The sequence below is a fragment of the Elephas maximus genome, chromosome 9, assembly GCF_024166365.1.
Source record: "Elephas maximus indicus isolate mEleMax1 chromosome 9, mEleMax1 primary haplotype, whole genome shotgun sequence".
In the NCBI taxonomy this organism is placed as follows: domain Eukaryota; kingdom Metazoa; phylum Chordata; class Mammalia; order Proboscidea; family Elephantidae; genus Elephas; species Elephas maximus.
In genome coordinates, this window is record NC_064827.1 from 114056779 (window position 1) to 114079829 (window position 23051).

Below are 23051 nucleotides of genomic sequence, written 5' to 3' on the forward strand. Positions count from 1 at the left end.
ACCAGAATAGGCACAAAGTGGATCCCTGACTGCTTTCATACAGACACAAACACCCTATACACTCACCCAAAACACGACCATGGATACAAAAAAACAAAACCAGATTCGCTGCTGTCGATTTGATTCCAAGTCATAGCAACCACCACATACTCAGGGACGCAGCTAAAACTCCAAAACGTCAACATTTCTAGAACTCTAGCTAATAGACACACACACAGGACCTCCCTAATTGCCCACACATGCCAGGCACAACACACACACACACACACACAGATTCCCACTTACTTAATGTATACAGCACCCAGAACACCATAGATTGTCACATAGCTCTAGAAATTGGCCTCGCTTCCCCAACCTCCAAACATGCCCAGAGACAATTACAAATGCCCTATTGTTCTCCAAAGAAACACATGTAGAACACTCCAAGAATAACTCACCCAATGACTCACGATTACACACAGCAGTATATCCTCTCAGAAGTCAATGAAATATCTCTTGCACATCCTATATAAATACATGGAAACTCTGTCCCAAAACTGCCACATTCTCAAAATCTCATACATAACCATATCAACAGGCTTCCAGTACATACACAAATTCATTTCTTCCACTTCCTGTGCAAAGGCACAATCTCACTTTTTCATCAGATACCCACCTCCTCATTTCCCAGAATATACCATACTCCCTACTGAAACTTATTACACATAACCCTTGAAAATATTCATCCAAACTGCTGTGCCCCTTCATGAAACAAACTCATTACGAATACAACTGTCCTTGTATCCTGTATATAACCTAAATAATTCAGGACACTAAAGATATGCAAAATATGACCCTATATCTTCAAATACTAATATAACTCACAATGCCTGCCTATATACAATCAAACAATCTGTAATACTCAAACAGAAATCCATCCCCAATTTTCTTGAATGCAGAATCATACAAACCCCAGACCAAACATGGAAGAATGCATGTGCAATTCCAGGAAAGCATCCAGGCAACACAACCATACAACATGCCCTGAGTACATACCAGTGATCGATCCTTCCTCATTCCCAAAATATACAAAACCAAAAGGCCTTACATGCAAGCTAATCCACACAGGCACACTCCCTCATATGCCCAAATGTCAAGCAGAGAAACTCAATCCAAACCTGCCATTAGATACACAGGAAGACCCAAAATTCATGGCAGAACAGCCACACCCAAAGTATTCCCCTGAGCCACAAATTCCATACAGCTCACATCCAAGTCCTTGAGTGTACACGCCCATATCTCATGACGTGCACACTCCCACAAAAGCTCACTTATATTGAATCACTAAGGTTCATGGAAACACCACCAACGCACACATTTCAATACAAATATCAACTTCCAGGAACCAATTCAACACATACACAATCCCCACACTGTGAATTCACGTAAACACATTTCCAACAGAGTCCCAAATAACAGGCACAAAAGCATCCACACCTCTCAATTCTCCCAATCCCTACAAGGCTCGCAACTGAATCTCCATACTATTTCCAGATATAAGCAACACCTCACAAGTGCTCCACCCTCAGAAATCAGACACAGAGGTGGTGGGGCCAAGATGCTGGAGTAGTCAGATGCTTCCTGTGGTCCCTCTTATTAAAAAGGCCTGAAAGAATATGTGAATCGAATATATATGACAATTTAGGAGCCCTGAACATCTAAGGCAAAGGTGAGGAACTGGACTGAGTGGCAGGCGGAGGGAGAGACAGTTAAGAAGCAGGAAGGAGTTGCCAGACCTGACCCAGCGGGAACCATCACCCTGCAGGCCAGGATCGGGTGGTGCCAGCGGTGAGGCAACCAATGGCATTTGGGACATGTTTTCCAAATTGGGAGAGACCGAGAGATGGAGATTCCACTCCCACCTCCAAAATCATTGAAAAGTGGTGCTCAATAGGCAAAAGATATGTACATGCGTCTAACCTACCCCACAGATCAAAAAACGCCCCTTTGGGAAAAATCTCTCTCCCATTTACCTGCCCCCTTCCTGCTCTACACTGGGTTCAAGCCGCTTTCACAGACTGCCACATCCCCTGAGCTGAAAAAAAGATCCACCAGGTTCGCTGAGACATTTCCCAGCATTGGAGAGGGAACAATTTCACAAACAGGGGAAAATTATATGCTGGATCCTTTAAACCAAGAACTCAGGGCAGGAACAGCTCCTTTGCCTAGGCACATGCATTAGAGGTCCTCAGACTTTGAACGTCTTTCACCTCTGCATAGACCTGTGTGGGCCCATTTCAACAGTGTAGGCCCTCATTAGCACAGTACAACAGGTTACATACCTGGACCCTCACTTCAACTCTTTCAACTATATGGTGGAGAGGAATGTTCATGACATTTGACACGACTCTGTCTATTAAGCAGGATCGTCACCTACCCACATCAGGGGCCTGAGGACTGGTGTCTCCACCCATGGAACCTAGCCACCCATGACAGGGCCCGAAGAATAAGTGGTGGCTACCACTCCTTACAACCAATAGAACTGGGTGCTCATAGTTCAGATGGGGGGGAGGGGGAGGAACGAAAATACAGAAAACTGTTGAAGATTTTTTTGAAAAAAAATTCCCTCATTCCATGAAAAATGAGAAGACGTCCTCTAAAGATGCTCATTGAACCTCATACAAGGTAGATGCTAAAAGAAAGTCACCATGACATATCATAATCTAACTTGCCAAAACCAAAGATAAAGAAAAAATTTTAAGAGTGGCTAGGGATTAACGAAAAGTTACCTACAAATGAGAGTCAATAAGACTAAGCTCATACTACTGAGCAGAAACCAGGCAGGCAAGAAGACAATGGGCTTTATATAAAGTCTTGAAGGTCAAAACTCCAGCCAATATGTATATATCCAACAGAACTGTCTCACGAATATGATGGCGAAGTTAGGACATTTCCAATAAAAAAAAAAAAGTTTAAGGAATTTGCAAAAACCCAAGCCAAAATTACAAGACATACTAAAGGGTGACTTCAGGACAATAACCCAAGACTGGAACACAAGATAGAACAACCAGATATCAACCCAGATAAGGCAATCACAAAAATAAATCAGAGCTAAAATGTTCAAAATAGGGAAACGTGTCATCATTAGTTAAAAAATGACAACATTAAAACAAAAAAGAGGGACTAAATAATGTAGCCATAGATGTTTCATATGGAGAGGAAGTCAAGGAGATAGAAAGAAATAAAAGATTGTTTTAAATGTAGAAAAATTGGGGTAAAGAGTAAGGTAACCACAAAGGAAACTAACAATCCTACACATCAAAAGAAAGAACAAGAAAAACATAAAGGCTCCACAAACACTAAGTCAACAACAATGAAAAAGATGAAAATACATTTAAAAAACCACCCAGCACAGAAAAAGACATAAGAATGGCACACTAAGCTTATAAAAAAAAAAAAAAAAAGATCAAACCTGAGAGTAATTACACTGAATGTAAATGGAGTAAATGTGCCAATAAAGAGACAGACAGAGGCAGAATGGATAAAAAAAAAAAAAAAAAACATGATCCATCTCTTTGCTGCCTACACGGTACATGCATTAGACTCAAAGACACGAACTAACTAAAAGTTAAAGGATGGAAATATATATATACATATATGTCTCAAGCAAACAACAATCAAAACAGAGCAGGAGTGCAAATATTAATTTCTGACAAAATCAACTTTAAAGTAAAATCTACCACAAAGGATAAGGAAGGACACTATGTAATGATTAATGGGTCAATACACCAGGAGGACGTAACCATAATAAATAGTACCCGCACAATGATAGGGCTCCAAAATACCTAAAACAAACTCTAACAGCATTGAAAGGAGAGAGACAACTCCACAATAAGAGTAGGAGACTTCAACAAACCACTTTCAGTGAAGGACAGAACATCCAGAAAGAAGCTCAATAAAGAAATAGAAGATCTAAATGCCACAATCAAACAACTTGACCTCATGGACATATACAGAACACTGAACCCAAAAGCAGCCAGGTATAATTTCTTTTCCAATCCACCCGGAACATTGTCCAGAATAGACCACACAGTAGGCCATAAAGCAAGCCTTAACTGAATCCAGAGCACTGAAATATTTCAAAGCACTTTTCTGACCATAAAGCCATAAAAGAAGAAACCAATAACAGAAAAAGCAAAGAAAAAAATCAAACATATGGAAACATCTTGCTCAAAAGCTACTGGGTTATATAAGGAATTAAGGACAGAAGAAAGAAATTCACAGAATCAAAAGAAAATGAAAAAAACCTCCCAAAACTTTTGAGACACAGCAGAAGCAGTGCTCGGAGCTCAATTTATAGCAATAAATGCACACATCCAAAATGAAAAAAAGGGTCAAAAATCCAAGCACTAACCCTACAACTTGAACAAATAGAAAGAGAGCAGCAAAAGAAGCCCTTAGACACCAGAAGAAAGCAAATAATAAAAATCAGAGCAGGATTAAATGAAACAGACAATAGAAAAACAATTGAAAGAGCTAAGGAGAACAAAAGCTGGTTCTTTGAAAAGACTAACAGAATCAATAAACCACTTCCTAATCAGACAAAGAAAAACAGGAGAGGAAGCAAAAAATGCAAATTAGAAATCTGATGGGCAATATTACAACAGCTTCAACAGAAATTAAATAATCATAACATAGTATTATGAAAAACTGTACTCTAACAAATTTGAAAACCTAGAGGAAATGGAAAAATTTCTAGAAACGCACTACCTATCTCAAATAACACAAACAGAGTAGAACAACCAAATAAGCCATAACAAAAGAAGAGATTAAAAATGTAATTTAAAAACACCCAACGACAACAACAACAACAAAAATCCTGGCCCTGATGGCTTCACTGGAGAAATCTACCAACTTTCAGAGAAGAGTTAACACCACTACTACTAAAGGTATTTCAGGCCATAGACTACTAAAGGTATTTCAGAGCATAGAAAAGAATGGAACACTGCCAAACTTATTCTTTGAAGCCACCATAACCCTGACACCAAAACCAGGTAAAAACACCACAAAAAAGAAAAGTATAGACCAATGGAACGCATGAAATTAGATGCAATAATCCTCAAAAAAATTCTAACAAAAAAAAAATTAAAAATATATTAAAAAAATTTCACCATGCCCAGTGGGATTCACACCAGGTACGCTCGGATGATTCTACATTAAAAACAAACAAACAAAAAAAAACAATGTAATCAATCACGTAAATAAAATAAACAAAAAAACACATAATTTTATCACTTCTTGCAGAAAAGGCATTTGACAAACTCCAACACCCATTCATGATAAAAACACTCAGCAGTATAGGAATAGAAGGTAAATTCCTCAACATAATAAAGGGCATTTATACAAACCCAACAGCCAACATCATCCTAAATGGAGACAGTCTGAAAGCATTCCCCTTGAAACCTGGAACCAGAAAAGGATGCCCTTTATCACCACTCTTATTCAACTTGTGCTGGAAGTCCTAGCCAGAGCAATTAGGCTAGAAAAAGAAATACAGGGCATTCAAATTGATAAGGAAGACGTAAAAGTATCTCTATTTGCAGATAATATGATCTTATACACAGAAAACCCTAAAGAATAAACAAGAAAACTACTGGAATTTATAGTTCAGCAAAGTATCAGGATACAAGGTAAACACAGGAAAATCAGTTGTATTCTACACGATAAAAGAGAACATCGAAGAGGAAATCACCAAATCAATACCATTCACTATAGCCCCCAAGAAGATAAACGATGTAGAAATAAATCTAACCAGAGACGTAAAAGATCTATACAAAGAAAACTACAAGACACTACTACTAGAAACCAAAAGAGACCTATATAAGTGGAAAAACATACCATACTCAGGAATAGGAAGACTCAACATTGTGAAAATGTCTATTCTACCCAAAGTGATCTATAGATACAGGGATTCATGATCCCAATTTCAATGGCATTTTTTAATGAGATAGAGAAACAAATCACTAATTTCACATGGAAAGGGCAGAGGCCTCGGATAGGTAAAGCATTACTGAAGAAAAAGAACAAAGTGGGAGACCTCATATCACCTGGTTTGAGAATCTATTATACCACCATTGTAGTCAAAACACCCTGGTACTGGTATGACAACAGATACAGAGACCAATGGAATAGAACTGAGAATCCAGAAATAAATCTATACACATATGAGCAGCTGGTATTTGATAAAGGCCCAAAGTCCATTCATTAGGGAAAAGACAGTCTCTTTAATAAATGGTGGTGGCATAATTGGGTACTCATCTGCAAAAAAATGAAACAAGAACCATACTTCACACCATGCACAAAAACTAACTCAAAACAGATCAAAGACGTAAATATAAAACCTAAAACGACAAAGATCATGGAAGAGAAAATAGGGACAACACTAGGAGCCCTAATACACGGCATAAACAGTATACGAAACATTACTAACAACACACAAACAGCAGAAGAGAAAGTAGATAACTCGGCGCTCCTAAAAATCAAACACTTATGCTCATCCAAACACTTCACCAAAACAGTCATAAGACAACCTACAGAGTGGGGAAAAAATTTTGGCTACAACAAATCTTATCAGCGTCTCATCTCCAAAATCTGCAAGATACTGCATAACTTCAACAACAAAAAGACAAATAACCCAATGAAAAAGTGGGCAAGGGACATGAACAGTCACTTCACCAAAGAAGACATTCAGGAAGTTAATAGATACCTGAGGAAATGCTCACAATCATTAGCCTTTAGAAAAATGCAAACCAAACAACAATTAGATACCATCTCACCCCAACAAGGATAGCAGTAATCCAAACAACACAAAACAATAAATGTAGGAGAGGTTGTGGAGAGAGTGGAATACTTAAACACTGCTGGTTGGAATGTAAAATGGTACAACCACTTTGAATATCGATTTGGAACTTCCTTCAAAGGTAGAAATAGCATTAGAGAAATGCAAATTAAAACTACAATGAGATTCCATCTCACTCCAACAAGGCTGGCATTAATCCAGAAAACACAAAATAATAAATGTTGGAGAGGCTGCGGAGAGATTGGAACTCTTACACATTGCTGGTGGGAATGTTAAATGGTACAACCACTTTGGAAATATATCTGGCATTTTCTTAAACAGTTAGAAATAGAACTACCATACAACCGAGAAATCCCACTCCTCGGAATATACCCTAGAGAAAAAAGAGCCTTCACACAAAGAGATATATGCACACCCATGTTTATTGCAGCACTGTTTACAATAGCAAAAAGCTGGAAGCAACCAAGATGTCCATCAATGGATGAATGGTTAAATAAACTATGGTACATTCACACAATGGAATACTACGCATTGATAAAGAACAGTGACGAATCTGTGAAACATTTCATAACATGGAGGAACCTGGAAGGCATTATGCTGAGTGAAATTAGTCAGATGCAAAAGGAAAAATATTGTTTAAGATCACCATTACAAGATCTTGAGAAATACTATAAACTGAGAAGAACACATACTTTTGTGGTTACGAGGGGGGGATTGAGGGTGGGAGAGGGTTATTTACTGATTAGTCAGTAGATATGAACTACTTTAGGTGAAGGGAAGGACAATACTCAATACACGAAAGGTCAGCCCAACTGGACTGGACCAAAAGCAAAGAAGTTTCCGGGATAAACCGAATGCTTCAAAGGGCAGCGGGGGTTTGGGGACTGTGGCTTAAGGGGACTTCTAAGTCAATTGGCAAAATAATTCTATTAAGAAAACATTCTGCATCCTACTTTGAAGTGTGGCGTCTGGGGTCTTAAATGCTGACACGCGGCCATCTAAGATGCATCAATTGGTCTCAACCCACCTGGATCAAAGGAGAATGAAGAACACCAAGGTCACACGATAACTATGAGCCCAAGAGACAGAAAGGGCCACAGGAATCAGAGACTTACATCATCCTGAGACCAGAAGAACAAGATGGTGCCCGGCTACAACCGATGACTGCCCTGTTAGGGAGCACAAAAGAGAACCCCTGAGGGAGCAGGAGAACAGTGGGATGCAGACCCCAAATTCTCATGAAAAGACCAGACTTAATGGTCTGAATGAGACTAGAAGAACCCCGGCGGTCATGGTCCCCAAACCTTCTGTTGGCCCAGGACAGGAACCATTCCTGAAGACAACTCATCAGACATGGAAGGGACTGGACAACGGGTTGGAGACAGATGCTGATGAAGAGTGAGCTACTTGTATCAGGTGGACACTTGAGACTGTGTTGGCGTCTCCTGTCTGGAGGGGAGATGGGAGGGTAGAGAGGGTTAGAAACTGACAAAACGGTCAGGAAAGGAGAGACTGGAAGGAGGGGGCGGGCTGACTCATTAGGGGGAGAGTAAGTGGGAGTATGGAGTAAGGTGTACATAAGCTTATATGTGACAGACTGACATGACTTGTAAACTTCCACTTAAAGCACAATGAAAATTATTAAAAAAAAATTTGAGGATGGCTTTGGATTTCCACAGGGCATGTATCTGGGTGTTCAATTCAATATTTTCTAGTTCTCAAAGGACAGAGATATTCCAGATGATGTATAGATTACATTTAAATCAGGGAAATCATATTAAAAATAATGCTTTAACCATTGTAACATAAGAAGGGTCTAAGATCTTTTTGGCCTCATTTTAATCCCATTGTCTTTGTCTGGTGGAAATAGAACTGGATGGAGCCTTGGCCAAAGAGAAAACAACATGGTCATAGTGTATGCTCCATACTGTAGCATACACCAAGAACTTCATTTCTCTTACTGGCTGAGTGGTATTGCATTGTATCTATGTACCACATTTTGTTTATCCATTTATCTGTTGATGGGAATTTAGGTTGTCTCCACTTTTTGGCTATTGTGAATAGTGCTGCAATGAACATTGGTATACAAGCCTCTGAATCTCTGCTTTCAAGTCTTTTGGGTATACACCTAGGAGTGGAATTGTTGGGTAATTCTGGAGACCCTGGTGGCATAGTGGTTGAGAGCTATGGCTGCTAACCAAAAGATCTGCAGTTCGAATATACCAGGTGCTCCTTGGAAATGCTATGGGACAGTTCTACTCTGTTCAATAGGGTCGCTATGAGCTGGAAGCCACTTGACAGCAATGGTTGTTTTTTTCTGGTTTGTGGTAATTCTATTTTTAGTTTTTTGAGAAATCACTACACTGTTTTCCACAACAGCTGTACCATTTTGCATTCCCACCAGCAATGAATAAGGGTTCCATTTTCCCCACATTCTCGCCAACAGGTATTTTCTGTTTAATGTTAACCATCCTAGTGGAAGTGAAAGGCCATCTCATTGTGGTTTTCATTTGCATACCATGGACGGCTAATGACACTGAGCATCTTTTCATGTCTTTGGTGGCCATTTCAATGTCTTCTTTGGTGAAATGTTTATTCAAATCCTTTGCCCATTTTTATGATTGGGTTATTTATCTTTTTGCCGTTAAGTTGTTGAGGTTTTATATATATTTTGGGTATTAGATTCTTTTCAAATATTTGGTTTCTGAAGGTATTCTTCCCAGTTGGTAGCTTGGCTTCTCACTTTTTTGGTAGTCTTTTGATGAACAAAGTTTTTAATTTTTATGAGGTCCCATTTATTTCTTTTGTCTTTTGCTGTTTGTGCTTTTGTTATTAGATAATTCGTTGTTGAAAGCTAGGCCTGACAGCATTGCTCCTGCTTGTTCTTCTAAGAATTTCATGGTTTTAGTTTGCACATTTAGGTCCTTAATCCATTTGGAATTTGTTTTTGTGTATGGTGTAAGGCATGGATTATTAGCTCTAAAAGTTTTCTTGCGGACTCTTTGAGATTTTCTATATATAGCTTCATATCATGTTTGAATAGAGATAATTTTACTTGCTTTCACAACCTGGATACCTTTTATTTATTTATTTTCTCTTGTCCTATTGCCCTGGCTGGGACTTCAAATACATATGGAATAGAGGTGGTGAGAGTGGGCGCCCTTGTCTTGTTCCTGATTTCAAGGTGACAGCTCTCAGTCTTTCTCCATTAAGTATAATGTTGGCTGTTGGCTTTTTATATATGCCCTGAATCACACTGAGCAATTTCCTTTCTATTCCAGTCTTCTTAGGGTGTTCATCAGGAAAGGGTGTTGGATTTTATCAAATGCTTTTTCTGAATCTACAGAGACGATCATGCGGTTCTTTTCCTTTCTTGTACTGATACAGTGTATTAGATTGATTGGTTTTCTTATGTTAAAGCATCCTTGCATTCCTGGAATAAATCCCACTTGATAACGGTGTATGTTTTCACTTTCCTTTTTAAAGGAAACACCATGTTCTTTAAACTGTCTCAGAGTTTGAATTCAGTGTAACCCAACCTGTGACAACATTCATTTTTTCTTTATTTCAACAGCGATTTATCACTCACTAATGGACATTTTTTTTTTTTTTTTAATGGACATAACTGTTGCCCCCCCCCCATGGAGGTTACATTCCACTGGAGGAAATAAAAAATGAATTATGGATACACATGCACACACACACACACTGTTTTGGGGATGAACATTCAGCAATTAGATTATGGGACTAGGGCCCTACAGAATGAAGTGAGGGGCTGCAAATTCAGATTTGAGAAAAAGTTCCATAGAGAATAAATTCCCTCACATAAAATTATTTCTATTTTTGTGATTTCATCCTCATGGGATATTTGTGATCTTGGCACTGAAGTGTATGTTTGTTTTCAGGTGTATCAGTTATCTATTGCCAAAATAGTGCAGATAAACAAACTACTGCAAAATTCAATAGATTAAAATAATTAGCATTTATGTCAGGCCTTCAAAGGTCAGCAATTTAGGCATGACTCTGCTGGACAGCTCTTCTGCTCTAGTCGGGGCTCACTCACATGTCAGGGATGACTGGGAAGACTCAGCTCTGTTCCACGTCTCTCATCCTCCAGCAGGCTAGCCCGAGCATTTCCTCTTGTCGATGGCTGAGGTGCAAGAAGAAGGACTGAAAGCAAGTCCTATGGCTGAACCCAGAATCAGTGTGGCATGGAAAGCTCTATTGAGTCAGTTGGAGAAAAGCAGGGATATAATGAGGGTGAAGAATCCGGGTCGCTTTGCAGTCTGCCACAAGTAGTTATGTCTTCTCCTCTCAGCTAGGTGTAAACATTGAGGGGAGAATTTTATCCAATAGCAGGTTATTTCATTTTTATATTGGGGAAAGTTAAAAACCCATTCTCACTATATCTGTTCCTTCATGTGGCAAATGTTTCTTTATTGCCTTCTTGGTGTAGACACTGTGATGGATGCTGCGGAGAATTTGAAGATGATTAGGTGTGGTTCCTGGCCTTGAGGTCTAAACACTACAGGGAGACAGAGGATTACATAACTAATACTGATGTAAAACACAGGCTGAGGCTGTGCTTTTAGGAAGTAAGAGCAGAGAGCTCATGACTCACCCTGGGCCAACAGGGGTGTTGCTACCTTGACCATGTGTGTGTGAGTGTGTGTGTGGAGGGGGAGGTGTATTAGAGAAATAGACAGGCTTGTTCTATATGTAATAATACTAAGAATAATGTTTATGGGTGCTTATGATGCTCACTTCTCCATGCATGTATTAAGTCCAATTTTCATAACCTAATAATAGCACTATTATTCCATTTTACAGGTAAGTAAAATCAGACTCAGAAAAGTTCGATCACTTGCTCAAACTCACAAATGTCCCAGACTATTACCTCAGTTACTTCTGGGAATGAAGCTTCCCCAACACTGGTGGGTCTCCGAGGAGGAGGATCATCCCACTAAGTCCCATTTTTAGATTGTCCACTCTCAGCATGAGCAGCACTTTCCTCCCATGGAAGACAACCACTTCTCCCACTGCCTGCTTCCCATGTTGACCCTGGCTTATCTATCCCCGGGCCAGACTCCAGCTACAACTATCAATCATTCTTAGTAGGTTTCTGGGGTTTTCTGGCTCCCAGGTTTCCATAAAAGAGTCCTTGGGCTTCCTTTAACACACAAATTCTAATCTGGGTCCACCATAGATGTATTTGTTGCCCAAAAAATCGGTAAGTAGAGACTGTGGACTGCAGGAAGGACATAGACTACTGACTCTGTACTGACATTCTCTTAGTGTGTCCTGCTACATCCAAAAGCAGTCACAGGAGGTAAGTCTGAGCAACGGAGAGGGGGAGTGGCCCTCTGAATATAACTACCATTCCCTTCCATCCCAGGCTCCTACAGCAGACATCAGAACAGCTTTCTTTTGTATGAGTTATTCCTCAGTGCTGGCACAGTGGCCTTCTGGGTTTCCTCAGACCATGCCACTGTGTCACTGTAGGGCCTTTGTGGCCCCAAACCCTAGTTGGAACTGATCAGGGCACGAAACTTTTTTTTCCCATCGATTCTTGTGCGGCAGACCAGTTAGTGGCTCCTAAAGGCCTGACCAGAGGGGCCCTAAGTACAGAGCTAAGGATTATTTTTTTTTTCCGTTGAGAGATGGTAGTATTGCCAACAAATTCTAGGCAATCCTCCCTGCCCAGCCCTCAATCAATGCATCTGACCTCAGGAAAAGTAATCCCAGTGTGTAGTCTGCAGCTCTGAGACCACTCTCCAGCCTTTCCAGACCATCAAGAGACATTCTCTGTGACTTGCTGACATTTTCTGTTGGTGCCATGGACTGGGAAGAGGAGAGTGGGGTCAGCATCCAGGGAACATAGAAAGAATCTAGAGTGAGGGTCAATGAGTCTAGGATCCATAGTTGGCCACACTTAGGGGGAACAAGAAACAAGGGTGCCCTGACCACTTGCAAGAACAGATTCCTATACAGCTGGTCCCTAAGATGATTCTCCACTTCCATTTGTGTGGTGGATGTGGCTTTTGAACCAAGCTTCTCTGAATTCCTGTTAACATCTAACTCCCTGTCTTCTGCAGAATGCCTTCCCATCCACACACCTGGGAGTGAGTGCTGGCCCCAGGAGGTGCAAGCGTATCACGTAGAGTATGGAAGAAGAAAGATGCAGCAGAAGTCTAGATTCAGGGTTAGCCATAGCGGAATTTCAGTCTAAGCTCTGTTATTTGCTGCCTTTGTGAACTACAGTGTCTGAGCCTGAGCTTTCTTATCAGTAACATGAAAATAATCATATTTTATTTGGATAGCTCTTTCAAGTGGCAGAGACTGTGTGTGGAAAATACAACCCAGAATAGGGCCTCACCAAGGGATGTCCGTTATTTTACCTGTGAAAGTGTTAAGAAGAGAACCCAGGGAAGGCTGGAGTGTTTGGGACAAGATTCTGTGGGAATGTAGACCGGGCAGAGAAAGAGGCTTCCCCAGCAACGTGTTCCTGGGTCTCAAGGAGGTTCCTAGGGCTGACCATCAGTATTTCTGAGGTCACGTCCAGCTTCATTTTTTCTTTATCCTGTCCCAGCCATGTCACTCTGTTCTACAGGGTTTCTGTGTCTGTTTCCCCTCTGGGCTGTGCATTTCATAGGGCAGGAACAGCATCCTAGTTTTCACTGGGGCTAGGGAAATAACATAAATAATAACAATAATAGGAATATTAATAACTATTTGTTTAATCTCTTTACCCAGAGTCCTTCTGCAAGGTATGTTACAGATTTATATAAATAAATGTTATAACCACCCCATGACGTAGGGGTCATCCCCACTGTACACAGAAGGCACAACTCATCTGGGGTCACATATCCAGTAAGACAGTAAGAGGATGTCTCAGGGTTGGCTTCAAAATCCACATAGTTATATATGATGGCAAAATTAGGACATTCCCAGACAAAGAGAAGTTTAGGGAATTTACAAAAGCCAAATCAAAATGACAAGAAATACTAAAGGGAGTCCTCCAGTTAGGAAATCAATAATATCACATAACAGCCCAAAACTAGAACACAGGACAGAGCAACCAGATAACAACCCAGATAGAGAAATTACAAAAATAAATCAAAGCTAAAATGGTCAAAACAGGGAAACAGAGACATAATTATGCAAAAGATGACAACGCTAAAACAAAAAAAGAGGGACTAAAAAATGTAGTCATAGATCTTTCATAAGGAGAGGAAGATAAGGTGTATAAAGAAATAACTTTGGTTTAAACTTAGAAATACAGGGGTAAATATTAAGGTAACCACAAAGAAAACTAACAATCCGACATATAAAAATAAAAAACGAGAAAACATAAAAACTCAGCATATACAAAATTAGCAATGAAAAAGAAAAGAAAATATATAAAGAAAAACGACCACAGAAAATTAAGTAAAGAAACTGTCAACAACACACAAAAAAAGACATCAAAATGACAGCACCAAACTCGTCCCTATCAACAATTACCCTGAATGTAATGGATGAAATGCACCAATAAAGACACAGAGAGTGGTGGAATGGATAAAAAAAAAAAACACTATCCGTCTATATGCTGTCTACAAGAGACACACCTTAGACTTAAATACACAAACAAATTAAAACTCAAAGGATGGAAAAAAATATATCATGCAAATGACAATAAAAAAAGAGCAGAAGTGGCAATATTAATCTTTGACAAAATAGACTTTAAATTGAAATCCACCACAAAGGATAAGGAAGGACACTATATAATGATTAAAAGGTTAATACACCAGGAGGACATGATCATAATAAATATTTATGTACCCAACGACTGGGCTCCAAAATACATAAGGCAAATCTAACAGCACTGAAAAAAGAGATAGCTCCGCAATAATAGTAGGAGACTTCAACACACCACTTTTAGTGAAGGACAGAACATCCAGAAAGAAACTCAATAAAGGCATGGAAGATCTAAATGACACAATCAACCAACTTGACCTCATAGAGATATACAGCACATTGCACCCAACAGCAGCCAAGTATGCTTTCTTTTCCAATGCACATGGAACATCTTCCAAAATAGACCACATATTAGGCCATAAATCAAGACTTAACAGATTCCAAAGCATCAAGATATAATAAAGCATCTTTCCTGACCATAAACCATAAAGGTAGAAATCAATACAAGAAAAAGAGAGGAAAAAAAATCAAACACATGGAGACTGAACAACACCTTGCTAAAAAAAACCATTGGGTTATACAAAAAATTAAGGATGGAAAAAAGAAATTCATAGACGCAAATGAGAATGAAAACATCCTACCAGAACCTTTGGGACACAGCAAAACCAGTGCTCAGAGGTCATTTTATAGCAATAAATCACATATCCAAAAAGAAGAAAGGACCAAACTTAAAGAATTAACCCTGAAACTAGACCAAATAGAAAGAGAACAGCAAAACAAGTCCTCAGGCAGCAGAATAAAGCAAATAATTAAAATTAGCACAGAGCTAAATGAAATAGAGAATAGAAAAACAATTGAAAGAGTTAACAAAACCAAAACCTGGTTCTTTGAAAAGATCAATAAAGCCAATAAACCATTGGCCAAACTAACAAAAGAAAAACAGGTGAGGAAGCAAATAAGATGAATAAGAAATAAGATGGGCGATATTGCAACAGACCCAACTGAAATTAAAAGAACCAGAACAGAATACTATGAAAAATTGCAGTCTAACAAATTTGAAAACCTAGAGGAAGTGGACAAATTTCTAGAAACACACTACCTACCTCAACTAACACAAACAGAGGTAGAACGACAAACCTAAAAAAAAAGAAGAGATAGAAAAGGTAATTTTAAAACTCCCAACTAAAAAAAAAATGCCCTAGGCCTGACAGCATCATTGGAGAATTCTACCAAACTTTCAGAGAAGAGTTAACACCAGTACTATTAAAGGTATTTCAGAGCATAGAAAAGGATGGAATACTGTCAAAATCGTTCTATGAAGCCTGCATAACCCTGATACTAAAAGCAGGTAAAGACACCACAAAAAAAGAAAATTACAGACCAATACCCCTCATGAACACAGATGCAAAAATGTCAACAAAATTCTAGCCAATAGAATACAACAACATATCAAAAAAATAATTCACCATAACCAAGTGGGATTCATACCAGGTATGCAGGGATGGCTTGACTTTAGAAAAACAATCAATGTAATCCACTGCATGAATAAAACAAAAGACAAGAACCACATGATCTTATGCAGAAAGAGCATCAGAGGAAGTCCAACACACATTCATGATGAAAACTCTCAGCAAAATAGGAATAGAAGGGAAATTCCTCAACATGATAAAGGGCATTCATACAAAGCGTTCCCCTTGAGAACCGGAACCAGACAAGGATGCCCTTTATCACCACTCTTATTCAGCATTGTGCTAGAGGTCCTAGCCAGAGCAATTAGACTATAAAAAGAAATAAAGGGCATCCAAATTGGTAAGGAAGAAGTAAAAGTATCTCTATTTGCAGATGATATGATCTTATACACAGAAAACCCTGAAGAATCCACAAGAAAACTACTGGAGCTAATAGAAGAGTTCAGAAAAGCATCAGGATACAAGATAAACATACAACACTCAGTTGGATTCCTCTACACCATCAAAGAGAATTTCGAAGAGGAAGTCACCAAATCAATACCATTTAAAGTAGTCCCCAAGAAGATAAAATATTTAGGCATAAATCTAAGTAGAGATGTAAAAGACCTATACAAAGAAAACTACAAGGCACTACTGCAATAAACCAAAAGAAACCTACATAAGTAGAAAAACATACTTTGCTCATGGATAGGAAGACTCAACATTGTGAAAATATCTATTGTACCCAAAGTGATCTATAGATACAATGTAAGCCAAATGCAAATTCCAATGGCATTTTTTAAAGAGATGGAGAAAAAAAACACCAACTTCATATGGAAACGGAAGAGGCCCTGATAAGTAAAGCATTACTGAAAAAGAATAAAGTGGGAGGACATACACTACCTGATTTTAGAACACATTATACCACCACAGTAGTCAAACAGCCTGGTACTGGTACAAGAACAGATACATAGACCAATGGAACAGAACTGAGAATCCAGACATAAATCCACGCACATATAAGCAGCTGATATTTGACAAAGGCCCAAAGTCCATTAAATGGGGGAAAAGACAGTCTCTTTAACAAATGGTACTGGCCTAACTGGATATCCATCTGCAAAAAAAGGAAACAAGACCCATACCTCACAGCATGCATAAAAAATAACTTAAAATGGATCAAAGACCAAAACGTAAAACCTAAAGCAATAAAGATCATGGGAGAAAAAACAGGGACAAGGCTAGGAGCCCTAATACATGGCATAAATAAAACACAAAACATTGCTAACAATGCATAAACACCAGAAGAGAAACTAGACAACTGGGAGCTCTTAAAAATCAAACACCTATGCCCGTCCAAAGACTTCACCAAAAGAGTAAAAAAACTAGGAAAAAAATTTAGGAGATGACAAACCCTGTAGACTAGGAAAAATTTTAGCTTATGACTAATCCAGTCAGCCTCTAATCTCTAAAATTTACAAGGTACTGCAAAACCTCGATAACAAAAAGACAAATAACCCAATTAAAAAATGGGCAAAGAATATGAACAGGCACTTCACCAAAGAAGACATTCAGGCAGCTAACAGATACATGAAGAAATGCTCACGATCATTAGGCATTAGAGAAATGCAAATCAAAACTACAATGAGATTCCATCTCACTCCAACAAGGGTGGCTTTAATCCAAAAGTTGCAAAATAATCAATGTTCAAGAGCTTGTGGAGAGACTGGAACACTTACACATTGCTGGTAGGAATGTAAAATGCTACAACCGCTTTGGAAATTTATTTGGTGCTTTCTTAAAAAGTTGGAAATAGAACTGCCATATGATCCAGCAATCCCACTCCTTGGAATATATCCTAGAGAGATAAGAGCCTTCATACAAATAGATATATGCATACCCATGTTCACTGCAGCACACTTCACAATAGCAAAAACATGGAAAAAACCAAGGTGCCTAACAACGGATGAATGGATAAACAAATTATGGTATGCTTTCACACAGTGGAATACTACACAAAGGTAAAGAACAACAGTGAATACGTGAAACATCTCATAACATGGAGGAATCTGGAAGGGATTATGCTGAGTGAAATAAGTCAGTCCCAAAAGGACAAATTTTGTATGAGACCACTATTGTAAGAACTCAAAGAAAAGTTAAACACAGAAAAAACATTATTCGATGGTTACGAGAGTGGGGAGGGAGGGAGAGGGGTATTCAGTAATTAGATAGTTAAAAAAAATTAGTAGACAAGAATTTTAGGGGAAGGGAAGGACAACACACAATGCAGGGGAAGTCGCACAACTGGACTAATCCAAAAGCTAAGAAGTTCCCTGAACACAACAAGACATTTCAAGAGACAGTGTAGCAGGGACAGGTGTCTGGGGACCATGGTTTCAGGGTACATTTAGGTCACTTGGCATAACAGAGTATAATAAGAAAACATTCTGCATTTCACTTTGGCGAGTGGCGTCTGGGGTCTTAAAAGCTAGCAAGCAGCCATCTAAGATGCATCAATTGGTCTCAACCCACCTGGAACAAAGGAGAAGGAAGAACACTAAGGACACAAGGAAAATATGAGACCAACAGACAGAAAGGACCACATAAACCAGAGACTCCATCAGCCTGAGACCAGAACTAGATGGTGCCCAGCTACCACCAATGAGCACCCCGACAGGGAACACAACGGAGAGTCTCTAATGGAGCAGGAGAAAAGTGGGGCACAGAACTCAAATTCTAGTAAAAAGACCAGATTTAATAGCCTGAGACTGAAGGGACCCCTGAGGATATGGCCCCTGGACTCTCTGTTAGCCCAAAACTGAAACCATTCCTGAAGCCAACTCTTCACACAAAGATCAGTCTGGACTACAAAACATAAAATGATACTGGTGAGGACAGTGCTTTTTAGCTCAAGTAGACATATGAGACTAAGTGGGCAGTTCCTGTCCAGAGGCGAGGTGAGAAGGCAGAGGGGGACAGAAGCTGGTTGAATAATAGACACTGGAAATACAAGGTCGAGAGGAGGGCTGTGCTGTCACATTATAGAGAGTGCAACTAGGGCCACATAACCATGTGTGCGTAAGTTTTTGTATAAGAAACTGATGTGAACTATAAACTTTCACTTAAAGTACAATAAAAAAGATCTACATAATTACAAATCCTGTGTTCTCTCACTCTTTGACAAGTTGTCTCTGCAGCACAATAAAGATAAATTTCTGGCTTTTTCACCCCAGATTTATTGATGTATAATTCACATATAATAAAATGGCACCCATTTTAAGTACACACTTTGATCAGTTTGGATAATTGTATACAGTTTGTGATGGTTAAGATCATATGGCAACTTGGCGGGGCCATGATTCTCAGTGTTTTGGCAGTCCATACAATGTTGTAATCACTTCTCTGTTGAGGTTTGATACCTGATCACCCCCACGATGGGATTTTGCTGTTAGTGGTACTGGTGGGGCAGGGCCTGTGGCATCCCCTCAGCCTTTATCTCTCTGCCCTCCCCTGCCTAGTCCTTCCTGCTCTCCTTGCCAGGGCTTTTTGCCTGTTCTGGATCCTGCAGCTGGCTCCTGTTTGTCTGAACCCTGGTTCTTGGGACTTGAGCTAGCAGCTTACCTGCGGTCTTGCTGCCAATATTGAGATTCATTGATCTTCACAGCCTGTAAGCAACAACCCTGCTCTCTGGTCTGCTGATTTGGGGTTCATCAACCCCTAGGGCTACTTGGGTCAGGAGAAGCCTCTTTCCCGTCCCGAGGACTTGGGATGTTACTGCCTCTGAAAACTGCAGGAGCCATTTCCTTGATATAAATCTCTCTGCATATATATTTATATGCTTCACTGGTTTTGCTTCTCTAGAGAACCCAGCCTAAGACAGCTGAAGCAGCACCACCACAATCAAGAAATAAGCATTTCCAACAACCAAAAGTTCCTTCATGCCCTTTTGCAGTTAATTTCCCCTGACCTGAGTCAATCCCCATCAGCTTTCTATAAATATAGTCTTGCCAGTTACAGAAGATAATATAAATCAAATTATATAGCCTTTTGCCTATGGGCTTCTTTCCATGAGCATAACATACTTGAGATTCTTCCAGGTTTTTGCTTCAATTAATAGTTTGTCTCTTTAATTGCTCAGTAGTATTCCATTGTATGGTGTCTTAATCATCTAGTGCTGATGTAACAGAAATACCACAAGTGGATGGCTTTAACCAACAGAAGTTTATTCTTTCACAGTCAGTAGGCTAGACGGAGTTGTAAAATTCAGGGAGCCAGCTCCAGAGGAAGGCTCTTGCTCTCTGTCGGCTCTGGAGGAAGGTCCTTGTCATCAATCTTCCCCTGGACTAGGAGCTTCTCTGTACAGGAACCCCGGAATCAAAGGACTCGCTCTGCTCCCAGCACTGCTTTCTTGGTGGTATGAGGTCCTCCTATCTCTCTGCTCACTTATCTCTTTTATATCTTAGAAGAGATTAGCTCAAGACGCAATCCAATCTTGTAGATTGAGTTCTGCCTCATTAACATAACTGCTGCCTATCCTTCCTCATTAACATCACAGAGGTAGATTTACAACACATGGGAAAATCACATCAGATGACAAAATGGACAATCATACAATACTGGGAATCATGACTCAGCCAAATGGACACACATATTTTGGGAGGACACAATTCAATCCATGGCATATGAGGACACCACAATTTGCTTATTGGTCTACCAGCTGATGGAAATTTGGTTGTTTACCTGTTTTGAGTACCATGAATAGGTTGCTATGAATATTCTTTATCATTTCTCTTAATGAAATATCTAGAAGTGGGACTGTTGGGTGTATGGTAAGTGTATGTTTAAATTTATGACACAGTGAAACCATTTTCCAAAGAATCTGGACCCTTTCATGATTCTCCAAGAAATGTACAGACGTTCCAGTTGCTTCACATCCTCCCCAACATTTTGTATTGTCTGTCTTTTTTATTTTAACCATTATATCAGATTTCTAGTGGTATGTTGATTTACTTTCAATTTGTATGCTCCTGATAATTAGTGAGATTAAGTATATTTCTAGCTGCCTATTATTCATTTATATATCTTTTTTTGGTTAAGTGTGCATACAAATGTTTTGCCCATTTTTTGTACTTATCTTCTTATCATTGAGTTGTAAAAATATATGTTGACTACGAGTATGCTGCCATATATATATATGAATGTGTTTTACATATATGCATGTATTTTATGTATATACCCATGAAGAAAACCCGTTGCTGTTGAGTTAATTCTGACTTATAGCGATCCTACAGGACAGACTAGAACTGCCCCATAAAGTTTCCAAGGAGCGCCTAGTGGATAAGAACTGCCAACCCTTTGCTTAGCAGCTGTAGCACTTAACCACTACACCACCAGGGTTTCCATATATATATTATTGTTCTTCTTTGGACTTAACTGAAACTCAGTAAATTGTACTGAAATGAATGATTTGATTCGTCTCTCTGGGTTGTGGGTTCATATCTCTATTTTTCCACTGTTGTCTTTCCGTTCCTGTATCAGGAACAGCTTCAGAACCCACTGACTTTGGCAGTCCCCATTCTGGGACCTGAGGGCACAGTTGGTGAGAAGCCTGGGAGAATTTCTTTTACCCATCATTTTGAAGAGGACTGCCTTCTGCCCTTTGGAGGGCTGCCTTCTCTCTGCTCACATTAAATCAGGGGAGGGGGCTTCTCACTATAAAAAGAAAGTTAGCCACTACTGATGGGCAGTTAGATGCTGACAACAGTGGCTTCGCCCAGGGAACACACATGCTCTGTTTGACTCCCTATGCTGTGGTGCTCTGGGCTCTGCCTCCTTGACCCACCTCCCTGGATGATCCAGGATCCAGGGCACAACTGGGCATGCTTCACTTGGCTCCGTATCAGGAGAACTCAATTCTCCAGGTACATTCTCTTCCCATCCCATGACATACATATCATGAAATATTGGCCCGAGAACAACTGCCTCAGTCCAACATCAGCCCCTCCAACAATTTCCTTCATGAAACCTGGCTGGGGAATTTTCAGTCCTGGGTCTAGATGCTGAGACATTCCTGTTCCTCTCCCCTAAATCTCAGTATCCAAGCCTTATCATTTAAAAACAAAACAAAGCACACAAACTCAAGAATCTTTTAAACATAAAAGCAGGTAGAGTACCATTTTGCCAACAAAACAATGTATACTTAGTACAACATGTTATTGTGTTTGGGATAAAATATGAAGGGGCAGTGAGGGCCACAAAGAATCCATTTGTACTACAGAGAAGCAGTTACTGCAGCATTCAAGAAAGTGATGTCAGCACACTTTTTGGAAATAGAATTCAACATAAGAAGAGGCATAAAGAAACTCACCATTAAAACACAGGAGTCCTAGGGTGGGTCCAAGGGAAGTAAGAGGCATGTGTGGAGTCAACTGGAAACCACCATGATCACTTGACATCCTCCAGTGGGTCTGAAGCTGAACATGACATAGGGAAAATAAAGAAGATCAGGCAGGTCATCCTATCAGATAAACATGAAGCTGAGATGGGATTCCCAGTGCTAGCAGCATCGTGAGGCTTTGGAAAAGAAAAGAGAACATATCTAAGGGCTCAGGAAAGTAACAGTCATGTCTCTTTACAGGTGTGCTTCCCCATGGTCTCTAGATCCACCCTCCTCACCCTCCCTCAGTGACAGGGCTTCCCCATGCCGTCCTCTGTCACTTAACTGACCCCAGCCCCTGCCACGTTTCTCCCACTTCCACAGAACTGGCACCAAGCCTGCCTGGGAAGGTGGGGATCAGAACCAAGAGATGAGAAGCACCACTGGAAACCCAAGCCATTCTTTCTTTGGGGTCCTGAAGCCTCCTCTGACAGAAGAGACAAGGGGTGTGGCTGGGAAGCCCTACTAAAAAGAGGGATCTGTCATCTTTCTCTAGATTGTTCAAGGAACACAGACCCAGTTCCTCATCTCCCTTACCTGTCAGCTCCTCTGACCCACCAGAGCTAGGCCCAGCCCCATATACCTGCTCAGGTATGACCAAGATCTTCACCTACATTTCACCCCTCTCAGCACAGGGTCACATCAGAAGGTCCAT

At 39.9% G+C, this 23051-nt stretch overlaps 1 protein-coding gene and 1 long non-coding RNA gene across 3 annotated transcripts in view; one reads left to right on the top strand and one right to left on the bottom strand.

Annotated features, from left to right (window-relative positions):
* The window catches only part of LOC126083166 (transforming protein RhoA-like), an 885451-nt gene that overhangs the window by 44722 nt on the left and 817678 nt on the right, over positions 1-23051 (top strand). The gene's annotated exons all lie outside the window — the stretch shown is intronic.
* LOC126083174 (uncharacterized) overlaps positions 22344-23051 on the bottom strand; it is a 35663-nt gene continuing 34955 nt past the window's right edge. The window contains exon 4 of one of the 2 annotated variants that reach the window (XR_007518737.1): positions 22344-22433. This is a non-coding gene — a long non-coding RNA (uncharacterized LOC126083174). The remainder of the gene's footprint in view (positions 22434-23051) is intronic. The other variant, XR_007518738.1, reaches the window with a different exon arrangement.